This window comes from Apodemus sylvaticus, chromosome 1 (assembly GCF_947179515.1).
Source record: "Apodemus sylvaticus chromosome 1, mApoSyl1.1, whole genome shotgun sequence".
Lineage (NCBI taxonomy): Eukaryota > Metazoa > Chordata > Mammalia > Rodentia > Muridae > Apodemus > Apodemus sylvaticus.
Window position 1 is genome coordinate 40,332,705 of NC_067472.1, and position 12,261 is coordinate 40,344,965.

The window sequence follows — 12,261 nt, forward strand, 5'->3', positions numbered from 1 at the left end:
CTGATGAGCTTTGCACCTCTTCCTATAGAAAGAACCAAATTATTCCAGATCCACTTTGGGACTAGCACTGGAGGAGACTTAGATCACATGTCATGCCCTCGTGTTGATTTTCAGGTAACACCTGTGGCATAAGGAGGCTTAGTGGCCGGAATGACATGGTAAAGGATGAGATGTTTGCCAAGGAGCTGACTTTTGAATATCTTCTAAAAAGAACTGAAAGCAGGACTTTGAAGAGATAGCTGAATACTGGTATCTAGAGCATCAATTCTAAGCACTATATCAATTGTTCAAAGCAAGTCAGGGTTCCTTGACTGGTAAGTAGAAAGGTAACAGGTAGCATAAGCATATACACAAGATACTAGTAGTTATCTATAAAAAGGGAAGTCATTCTGACACCTGCTACTATGTGATAAACCTAGAAAGCATTAAGTTTATTGAATCAAGTCAGTCACAAAAAGACTAAAATGACTAAGATGGCATATAGTATAATATTGTATTTTATTCATAATAAACAGATTTAGGTTTTGGCTTCTATTTGTTTGTTTGTTTTTTATTTTGTTTTTTAAGGAGAAGAGGCAATGCTATTTTCAGGAAAAAGACATAGTCATAGATAAAGCAATCAACAGCCACTACAGTACAGATGAAAGATAATTCATCTTCTTACAGATGAGAGAGGGCTTAGGGAAGGGTAAGCACAGAAGCCCTCAGTCATATTGAGGAACGGTAGGGACCCTGTACAGCTGACCCATACTTGAGCAGAGCAAGCAGAAAAGGTGAAAATATCAAAGCTGCCAGTAGCTTTGCACATATCTGTGATTTAGAACTTAAGAGTCTAGACTTTTGGGTCAGCTTGTAGGCAACAAGACAAATATCAAGGACAGACGAACATTTAGTTTGAAGTCTGATATTCCAAGTATGCCCTTTTAAAGTTACATATAAACCAAACACTGCATCACAATAGTAAAGAGATTGGAAAAGTTCTGAGGCTTTATGATTCAGTAGACATCTAGATATATAGAGCAGAGAAACTTCAACATGCACCAGGAAATCTGGGTCAGAACCCTCTCTGGCAATGATAGTTCGAATGTAAAACTATCAAGACCAACTCAAAATGTCCTTTGGCAAGAGAATGATTGCTCAGTGGGGACGTGGAGTTGTTCTCATATAATGGAATACTGTGCAGTGGTAAAGCTAATTAAATTGTAGTTAGTGACACTAACACACAGTGTTCTTGCAAGTGTAATATTGAGTAAAGTAAACTATAATTTATGTACAAAGTTCCCATCCTGCACGTTGAGAAATTACTTTTGAAAGCACTAATAAGTAAATCTCCAAATAAATGCAATGAATAATAACAGTTGCAGGGTAAACATTATCCCCAAGGAACCAGAGAGGAGTGTATTAAAAGCAGGTCAAGAGATGAGGTTGGAGTATATTGAAAATCTTTAGCTTCTTAATCTGGTTGGTGAACATACGAGTACTCAATTCATTTTAAATCTAAGTTGAACACAAATGTTATAGAACACAGTTAATAGAAAAACATGTTTTTAGGATAAATAAAGAGAAGTCTTTTTCATATGCCCTAGGGTACAATATACCTTGCATAAAAGATACTGCATACAGCCATGAAAGGCTGCTAAAACCAAAATGTGCAGTGCACGAGACTGAATTCCATTTTGAGATTCCATCTCTTTCTTGAATGCATTTTTGTTTTTATCTTATCTCCTGTCACTTGGAAACCAGAAGAGGACATAATAGAAAAGATGAACTGAGAATTCGACTGATATTTGAATGCTCTGTCCAATAGGCAAGGGACAGAAAGGCGGTTGCAGTTTGTGTTGAAGTCTTACATAGCAACTACGAGAGAAAAAGAGGGAAATGTGGAGCCTGGCTATGTTCTCCTTGCAATACTTTATTGCTTACAATGGGCGGCTCAAATCACAGCTCCCAGCATGTTATGTAAAGCCTTACCCCATGAGTGAAAATATTTCTGATTAACACACTCCCCAGGTCACCCGCTGTGCTCTGTTTAGTCAGCTTATTTCAAACACTGGTGGGGGTGGGGGAATTGTACACAGAGAAAAATGGAAGAAAACTGTAATGTCGCTTTCTGCTTCAGATAGGCACATCTGAGGGTATGGTTGGAAATAATATCCAAATACTAAAATTTGTATGCACTGAGATTATCTTTGTCTTCCTACCATATGGTGAGCCAATTCTTTGCTGCAATTTCAACACATGGTCTTGGATTAGATGACTCTTGCTGGAACTTAATATGTGTTTGAAAGGCTCCTACAGTCAGTGGATTTAAAGTGAGCAGCAGTGCTGACATGCTAGAGTGAGTGATGGATAGCATTAGAAAATGTCCCTCAACTTGTCCAAGGAGCTGAAGTAGCAGCCTGGTGATTCCATTCTAAAAAGAGCATGCGCCCACAATAGATGTGGGATAGATCCAGGAAAGAATGCCTAAAAACTTAGTGTCCCACAGTTGGATTTTTATCCTTTGTTGCTGCTGTTGTTGTTGTTGTTGTTGTTGTTGTTGTTGTTGTTGTTGTTCAAAAGCCAAATGGGAATAAAAGCATTCAGAGAACAGGAAGCATGCTGCCTGTTCCACCCATGTCTCTCTGAGACCACAGAACATTGACCAACAAATGTCGGATTCCAAGAGAAAACCAGAACTGACAACTCCACAGCAATCAAAACCACAAGCAGAACACATGAGAGGCGGTGTGCACAGGAAAAGTGAAGTCACAGACTAAATAATTTGTGACAGAGCCCCACACATGGACAACAGTTCAGGAAAGGATTGCTCAGAACTATACACACGAAATAAGTACACAGAGCTGGGGAAATCTTCCAATAGTTACAAAATTAAAAAAAAGTAAGCCAAAAGTGAAGTGTAGTCTCCATACATAAAAATCAGTCCAGAGAGATGGGGTCAGTTGGAAATACTGCAGGGCTGGATTCCAGGGCTTTCTTGTGCTAGTCTTCACAAGATTTATTTTGTATTCAAGCAAGACATATTAATTCCCGTAAATATATCTCCCAAAGTTAAACTCCTAAACCATCTGAAAATATATCTGTACGCCAATGACAGATACTCCATTTAAACTAAAAATGTATCATTTGGATACAGGTGAGTCACATCTTGCCTAAGAAAGAAAACTGAAAACAAATTTGACTTCATAGAACCTTAAACCAGGCATGGTAGCACATGACTGTAATCTTAGTACCTGGGGGGGGGTGGTGGAGGTATGAAGATCAGGAATTCAAGACAAACCTCTGCTACATAGCTGTTTGAGTGCACCTGGGATACATGAAAGTCTGACCCAAGAACAAAACAAAGAATTAAACCTTCTTTTGGAAATTCACTAACTAGGAAACTCTCATCAAAAACACAGGCGGCGGCGGCGGTATTCAGTGGTAGAGCCCTTGTATAACATGTACAAGGCCCTGGGTTCTATCCCTACTACCACAAAAACAAACCAACAAATGAATGAATAAAGGTGGGAGGAGTAGTAAAGACAGGAAGTTATATCCTTCAAAATAATTTAGGAATGGCCGGGCAATGGTGGCATACACCTTTAATCCCAGCACTCAGGAGGCAGAGGCAGACAGATTTCTTCAAGGCCAGCCTGGTTTACAGAGTGAGTTCCCGGACAGCCAGGGCTATACAGAGATAACCTGTCTGGGGGGTGGGGGGGGGGGAAGACAGGTGGTCAAAGAAACTCAGAAAACATTTTTTCCAATCACCATATCACTTCAAAAGGCATGATCCTTAAAAGGGTTTTGATGTGCCTTCCTTCATGTCAGCAGTCTACACAGAAGAAAAGTCCTTTACAGCCTTTTTGGGTAAGAACATGGAGAGACAGGACAGGTCTTTTTCATGTCTGTCACTATTCAGCCCCTCCTTCCTGTTGGAATCAGTATAGAGAGGACAAAGCAGGGCACACTAATCGCCTTTATTGGCTGCTCACTTCATGTCCCAGGAGCAAGCTGACTTCATCCCAAGGACTACTCCTAACTGACTGGAAATGCCTCCAGGCCTGTATTGGCAAAGTTTCTCAGGCCCTATTGAGTTCCGAGACTCAGCGGCAAAGTGTGCCACACTTGATTTGCAATGCCTGTGACTCACAAAAGAGGAAAGCAAGTAACACCCATGGCTCTTACACATCATCCTTACACATCAGTCCTCTCAGAGCTGCCTGCTCTGTGGATAACTTTTACCATAGACTCCTTCAGAACAGTATTTTATCCAAAAACACAACCCTTGAGAGTAGTAAGTGGAAACTCGTAGCCACTCACTCGATGGAGGCAGATACATGGATGAGGTTGACTTTCCTGAGCCCATCAGTTTCTCCCAGGTAGGAAGCAATTCTGTGAGGTAACAACCCAAAGGTTGCATGCAAACATGCTTCTCATAGATGTATCTCAGATACTATAAATAATACCTCTCCTCCACTAACGGTGTCCACAGAGAGAACCAACAGAAGCCCGGGAAGCAGCAATGGAATGTGCCAGAAGAAGCCCTGTGGAGCTCCCAGGTATAGGGCTTGCTAAACACAGAAACTTAAGATAATGGCTGACCCATGAAATACAAGTATGCTGTTATACATCTTTTTAATAAGAGCATATGCTTAAGTCAATAAAATAAAGATAAAATCAAAATTAAGGATTGCCATGTGTTTAAGCCAGAACACGGGTACAGCCAGATTGCTTTACCAGGTACTTTCAAAATGAAGATTGCCAGTTTATTCCCTCTACAGCCTCCTACATACTTCTAGCAACACACTGAAAATTAAAAAGCAAAGGGAAAATGTACATTTATCTCTGGTATAAATTTTAAATGTTTGTCTTTTGGTCTATGTATACTCTTATACATGCTAGGGGGGTCAGCCTGTAATGGTTGGCATTATTGACTTGACAAAACATGGAATTACCTATCACCAAGGAAGAAAGTCTTAATGAGGGAGTGCCTACATTGAATATATCTGTAGAAGATTGTCTTATGTAAGTTCATTGATTTGAGAAGTCCCGGCCCACTGTAGGCAGCACTATTCCCTAGACACCTGGTCCTGTACTGTGTAAAAGTGAAAAAAGCGCAAGTGACCTCTCGGGCCCTTCCCGTGGGTGTGATGTGACTTATCTGTTTCAAGTTCCTGCCATCATGACTTCCCTGCTATAATGGATGGCAACCTGGAACTGAGCTGAAATAAATCTTTTCTCCCCTAAGCTTCATCTTGTCAGGATATTTTATCACAGTGATGTAATTAAAACTAGGATAGAGCCCAACCCTCTTAGCTGGGGGTTTCCTTTTGTCTGAGGGCTATGTTCAGCCTCTGAATATCTGCACAGCACTCTGTCCTAAGGGGCTATTATCCTCTCCCAGCTGCCCCATAACCATAATTTCTTTCCTGCCAAGTTATGCTTTCATGAATAAAATTTGTAAATTGTACTGAAAATCATTCTACTGGTTGGATTTCTTACAGACTAGAGGCTTCCCACTAGAGGTAGTAGGAAGAGGAGCCAATAGGTGTGAGGAATACTCTATGTTCTTTCTGGATCTCTTCCTTTTATAATTTATCAAAGCTTACATGGGATCTACACATAAAGACCATCTAGTCTATCTCAAGCTAGGCTTTTGTCTCATAGGTGTTGAAATTAGGGCTTATTGCTTCCAAAATACATAACTAGGCTCATTCTAGAAGATCCTTCAGAAGTAATTCTGATCGTGTTCTCATACTCAAAGATGGGAAATAATATTCTGGTTACTGTGTTCTCTTCAAAGTTCAATTACTCTAAGGTCAGCCCCTGCTAAATCTCTCAGGACCTCACATTCATCCACACTGTGGCTTGGGTGGAAGATAGATAATTTTAGAGACACTGGAAAAGTCAGAAAGCTTAAGGAGAACTCATTCAGGGAGAGGATTCCCTAAATGTCATTGAGAGGTATGTATATCACAGGACATGATTCGTTCTTCCTACACATTTGTGGTATTGGTATGTTGGGGGTGTGTTTCATTTTGTTTTGAGACAGGATCTACAGTGTACAATAGGCTCGCCTTGGGATCCTGAACTTCCTGCCTCAGACTCCCATGTGTTATGATTACAAGTTAGTTCCCCACATCCGGTGCTGAGATGTGGGTTTTAAGATAGCAAATCAGAGCTAGAATCTGTGTTCTAATGACTTCAAATCTATACATTTCCAATGAGAGGAGAAGACAGAGAAAGTTCAACTGGAGTTCACCAAAGTCCCTCAGTGGGAGAAATAGAAAAATGGAGAGCCAGAGTAGGGGAAGCGACAGAGAACCAATTATCCTTGGGGTGAAGATCAAACCCCTTCATATGATGTGGAGGTCCCATGTCATTTTGATAGACTCTATCCATTTTCTCATCTTCTAATCAGTCCCTTGAATATATCACAAATGTTGTACTCCAATGGCCCCATTCTACAGGGGCTTTGAGTCTCTGAAGCTTTGGTTCCCCTCACCTGGACAGCTTCTATTTTCTTCATAGTTAAACTCTATCCAAACATTAGTGATAGTGCTCTCACAGAAACCTTCTTGACCTTCCTTCCCTTTCAGGACTGCCCTTGGCACTCCTAACTACTGATAGTTTGAAAACTAACAGTCTCTTTCCCCAGCTGTAACTTGAACGGACACCCTAAGACCCTATACATATGCATATGTGTTTGCCTGTGAAAGAACGGACCACATACTAAGGATATTTTGCAAATTTTATAATAGGAATGTTAAGTTTTCTTTACAGAAATCTATATATGGGAGTACTTTTATGTCATGAAAATGTAATCTTAAATCAATTTCTCAATAAAATGGATATAACAATAAAAAGAATTATTTTATTTAATGAAAGAGAAATTTGAAAAGATACTAAACCATTGAACCTAAAAGAAAAGAATGTGGATGATCTTCCGAAGCATGATGGGAAACTGCTGAGCACAAGCTTGAGATAGCAGAACTGCGAGCCATTCTGTGGCGTGGGGCCTTTCAGGGAGCAACCCCCATGTCAACAGAGATACAACAATAAAAAAGCAATGCTGCCAAACACAGGTGTGGTGGCAAGCAGTGATTGTAGCAGAGAAGAGCAAGTGGTCACATGTCTCAAGTAGTCAGTCAGCCTGGTGCCATGCTAGGGAGTCAGACAAGACGCCTTCCTAGATGAGTCTAACACTCAGTGTTCATGGCAGGAGCGTAGAGTCTGGGGATGACTGATGGTACTGAGCTGGTATAATACACAGTCCTCACTTTTCTGAGACTCAGACTGAGACTTTTCTATTTTGCTAAGCCTAAATTGGGACATTACTTAGCCCAACCTCCCAGGGATCATGGACTAAAGGACATTAAAGCTTCATTGTGGTTTATGTCATCAGTTTTAACCATCTCTGTTGTCTTAGCCCTGAGTATAAGGAATGCTTTCATTCTGGTTCTTATAAGAGTTATCCATCATTTGGAAACTTTTCTTCCTCTATGTCACAAAATCTATGCCCACAGAAGATTGCAAGCATGTGACCCAGAGAGGCCAAGAAGATTATCCTATGCCTAATTCTACACAAACAAGTTGATAAAAAACAATAATGAATGCCAACTAAGGTGCACCGGAGTTGTCCACTAGCTAAAATGTCTATGAATGCATTACTAGACTAGCTGAGACATGGCCAACTGCACTGGTATCAGCTTCATCTCTGAGTCTACTAAGCTATCCTAAGTCTATCTTGGATTTCTTATGTGCACACTCATTTTTGCTTGTGTTAATGTGTTTGGTTCTTATTATCTGGTCCCAGAAACAAATTATATTGACTTTGCTAACCAAAAGAAAAAGAAAGAAAGAAAGAAAGAAAGAAAGAAAGAAAGAAAGAAAGAAAGAAAGAAAGAAAGAAAGAAAGAAAGAAGGAAGGAAGGAAGGAAGGAAGGAAGGAAGGAAGGAAGAAAGGAAGGAAGAAAGAAAGAAAGAAAGAAAGAAAGAAAGAAAGAAAGAAAGAAAGAAAGAAAGAAAGAAAGAAAGAAAGAAAGAAAGAAAGAAAGAAGAAAGGAAGGAAGAAAGAAAATCATTTAAAACACCTAATCTTGGACCTGTGGTTTCAAAGCCTTAGGGCAGTTTCTTCTAGCAGCCACACAGTTGTGATGCCTACTTGCCTTCTTCAGCATAAGTGTGTCCTTTCTTTAAGAGTATAACTGTGTTTAGAAATCTCATATTCATACTGGGGAAGATATCATTAGAGGTGAGTCTGAGCTCTTCCTAAGAATTTGTATTTTAAAATGCCAAAAATCACTATGATCTGAATGTATGCAGAAAACAGAGACTTCAATAGAATTAAATGCGCTAAATTGCACACAAAGGTATCCATTCCCTCCTCAACTCTATCAAAGCTAGGTATGGTGGCATGCACCTTCCAATGCTAAGGTAGGACTAGGTATTTAAGGCCAGATATGTAAACCTCATGGTTTACATAAAGAATGAAACTCTTCCAGTTACTCTATTACTGGGGTGATATCAATAGTCCTATTTTGCAGGTTAGGAAATTGAAGTGCAGGAAAGTTAGTAAGTTTCCTAAGTTCACAGAGCTAACTGGCAGCAGAGGCTGCATTTGAGAACAGTGAATGAGTATGCCATTAACATAGAAGTCAGTAAAAAAGAAATATCCATTGGTTGGAATAGTTTGGGAAGACACCCGAGTTACAGGGTATGAGGCAGGTCTCGTGAAAAGAAAGATCTGAGAAGCCACTAAAAATATCATGGGAGAGGAAAGTGTACCTAGGTACCTAGGGCATAAAACTCAGATCAGTAGCTGACCTTTGACCTTAAGTAGTAGCTAAGTAGGGACCTACCATCCCTTACAAGTCAATGCATCCAGCCATGCAGTGGATACTTACCAAAGAACTTAGAATTAATGAGTGCTTTTGCATGTGGAGAGGAATTGGCATCAAGGTCGAGGGTTAATTGAAGTTTAGAATCTGTTTATAGAAAGCCTAGTCTAGAACTGCAACTGGAGCAGGTATATCAGTTCCACACATGCATTCTACCAATATGACCTGTTGATCCTGGATTATTGCTCAAACTCTCAGATGTTTTTTTCCTTATCTATAAAGGGTGGACAAGGATAACTTTATCACAGGCTTACTTTAAGTATTAAACTGTATAATGTACTTCTCTCACCATAACTGGAGACAAACCAGATTTGATTGGCAGGCTAAACAGCTTATAAATCATTCATTGTGGAAGGAGTCATGACTCCATTGAAGATATTCATAGAAAACTAATTCTCCATGCAGGCAGAATGAAGTGAAGAGACACGTGCAGGCAGCTCCTGCACTGAAGCCATTTAGCTATGAAATATGTGTGTGAATCTAGCTAGTCGCATCAGAAACAGGAAGAAAAACTGGAGGAAGAATGAAGAAGCAATCATTTATCCTTCCCCCAGGCTGTGCACTGAACTAAGACTCCAATTTATTAGTGACTTGTGTAAGAGATAAATGTGGACACCTTATCTTAACCATTAATACTAACTGCTAAGCTGTTTGCAAAATAAGTAGATAAAAGCCCACAAATAAGGCAAGATTCTGCCTAAATGTTAACCTGAGATGTACTGGGTCAGCTTTCCTGCTTCCTGTTCTTCCACTTCAATGGAATCAGCATTTACACCATTTTACATTATACCATTATGCTTGACTGCAAGCAAATTCACGGTAATTTGTATCTTGACAAATAGATTTGTTGTACCTGTTTCTGTCTAGTGAAATAATATTTTAGAAAATTTTGCAGACTTTTATGAAAAATTGCTGGTTGGGAGGCAAAAAAAAAAAAGAAAAAATTTGAAGCCAGAAGCAGTGGAAGTCCATGGAGTTCATAGACTGCAGCTTGCAGTCCCCTGATAGAGCAGTGCCAACCATATTTATAGCTGGCGGACATGAACAATAACTTCTGGAAATGACTCATTTGCCTTCCTTTTAGAGACCCTTAGATCTCAGACACAAGTCAATCACTGAATGGACCAACTTGCTAGCATGAGATTTCATACAGGAGGCACAGTAAAACCCTAGCAGTAACCTTTCATAGATTCTTCAGCATGAGCCTATGCTTCACACAGGAAGTTACACATGCAGCAAACAAGCCAGGGTACCACTGTTTAGCCAAAAATCTAAACAAAAATCACTCTCGGTGGGTCCTCCTAGTAAATACTACTGAGCTTTGCTCAAAGAGAACTAATTTTTCAATAAAAAAAAATCCATGGATGCAGACCAAGGATTACAGTAAAGGTAAGAAGTCGTATCTCCCCACAGGCAACCCTGCCTCAAGATTTGCATAAATCACTGTTGCCCATTAGTGTCCTTGGCAGAGATGTGCAAACTCCCACAGAAAGCATCTTCTCCATACATTTGAACTGGAGAAGATTACAGTGTGATTGCAGTCAACTCAAGCTAAACTGTCGAAGGAGAGGTGAAGGGACTGCTCCTTCCCACTCTTTCCAACATAAACATGATGTCCTCATCTTCCCCATCAATGACTACCCACTCTCCATGGGTAAGTAAAACTGATGCCCAGTACCTTCAAGTGCTTTTTTTTGTCCGTCTCTAGCACTGCTTTAAAATGTATTGAAGAACAAAGAGGAAAGAAGAGTAGCCTGTTGTCTATAACAGGGCAAGCACCAGTCTAATACAACCTTCTTTGACTGAAAACCATGACCAAGTCAGATGATCCTGGAGTGGGGGAAAAAGAAACTTATTGAACATTGTCTAACACTACTCCTCCAAAAGCATGTATGTTTCACTATTAATTGCCTTTGAACAAGTTTTCCAATAGTAAATTCATTAATATCTTAATAGCTTTGGTTACAAATGGAGTGTCCAGGTCAGGACACTGAGCTTCTTAAATAGGCAACATGGCTAGACCTCATTCAGATATGTCTCTAGTATCGAATCCATCTAGATACTGAATCCACAGTGGGTCCCTGTGTGTCTGGAGTAATGAATTGCAATGGAAATATGCAGAATCTCTTGGAGTTCCCATCAGATCCTTTGTGACTGGAGGCCAGGAGGGCACCATGGTTAATCCAGGGAAGAAAGATTTTGTTAAAACAAATCGTGGAAAAGCATTCGCTTCTAATATCCTATATTTGCAGTAGTTGCTAGCATTTTCATTCAAATTTGTTGTAAGCTTAACAAGTTCTTTTTAATGTTGAGCTGAAGATTTTACCACCATAGCTTAAGAGCAGATATCTGTCATACAACCTGATCTTCAACGGCAGCCCTTGTCAAGTTCATAAAGCAAATCAGATTTGTGTCCCATTCCCAAAATCTCATTTCATTTTTCAGTTTAAATGAATGTGCTGCTACAAATCTCTGTGACAACTGTCTCACTTCTAAAGTCTAATTATAAAACAGAAAGGACAGAACACCCGCAGGACATTATTGTAGGTATACACAGTAGACAGGAAGTATAGTCACTTTGTTTTAGTTTGGTTTATAAAGATTTCTATTTTAATTTTCTCGCTATAACATATCATCAACTTTACAGATCTTCCATGTGGCTGCCTTGAAAAGCTGTGACAAGATGCTACTATCATACAAGCCCTTAAGATCATTAGGATTACAAGATGTCTATTCAAAAGGTCTCCTTAATCTGGATCAGAGCAAGACAGACAAAACTTTAAAAGGATAAACATTCAACAAGTGGTTTGAAAGCTAAAGTTGGTCCAAACAATTTGGAATCCACCATTTTCAACTTCTAGCTTTCTATCTTAGCACTTGTTTGGCCATAACTAAACTGGCTTTCTCTATAGGACCATGAAATGAGACAACTTCTTTTAAACTCATTTTCAAGTTTAAAAGTCACTATTTTATTTGACTTGCTATTACCAATTATTTGTAGAGCTATATATTTTTCTCAGTTGTCCCTCTATATGACATTGAGAAGATTATCTAACTTGGGCTATTCATCAGGGTGAAATTTAAAATGTGAGAGATGTTTGCCCTTCTGCAAAAGAAGTATGACTGAATGATACAGTTTTATCCAAAACAATCGTGGTTTACAACTGTGAGTCTGCCATTAAATGACAGTTCCCTCACTCACTTCAAAAAGTGGTTCATATGATAAAAAGGACTACAGTCACTCAAGAGAGAGGAATGCTGTGGGGTTAAGAAGCTAAGCAGCATACATCAGATATGCTAGATTAAGGGAAGGACACATGAATGCTGAGAGTGTAGGGCACATTCTTGAACCTCCAGTACTGAGTGACCCCAAAAT

General features: G+C 39.6%; 1 protein-coding gene across 1 annotated transcript in view; it reads left to right on the top strand.

The window, feature by feature from the left end:
- The first annotated feature begins 4,095 nt into the window (after positions 1–4,095).
- Positions 4,096–12,261, top strand: part of Gda (guanine deaminase) — a 680,631-nt gene continuing 672,465 nt past the window's right edge. Inside the window, exon 1 of the mRNA XM_052188366.1 lies at positions 4,096–4,099. The gene's annotated coding sequence lies outside the window, so the exon portion shown is untranslated. The remainder of the gene's footprint in view (positions 4,100–12,261) is intronic.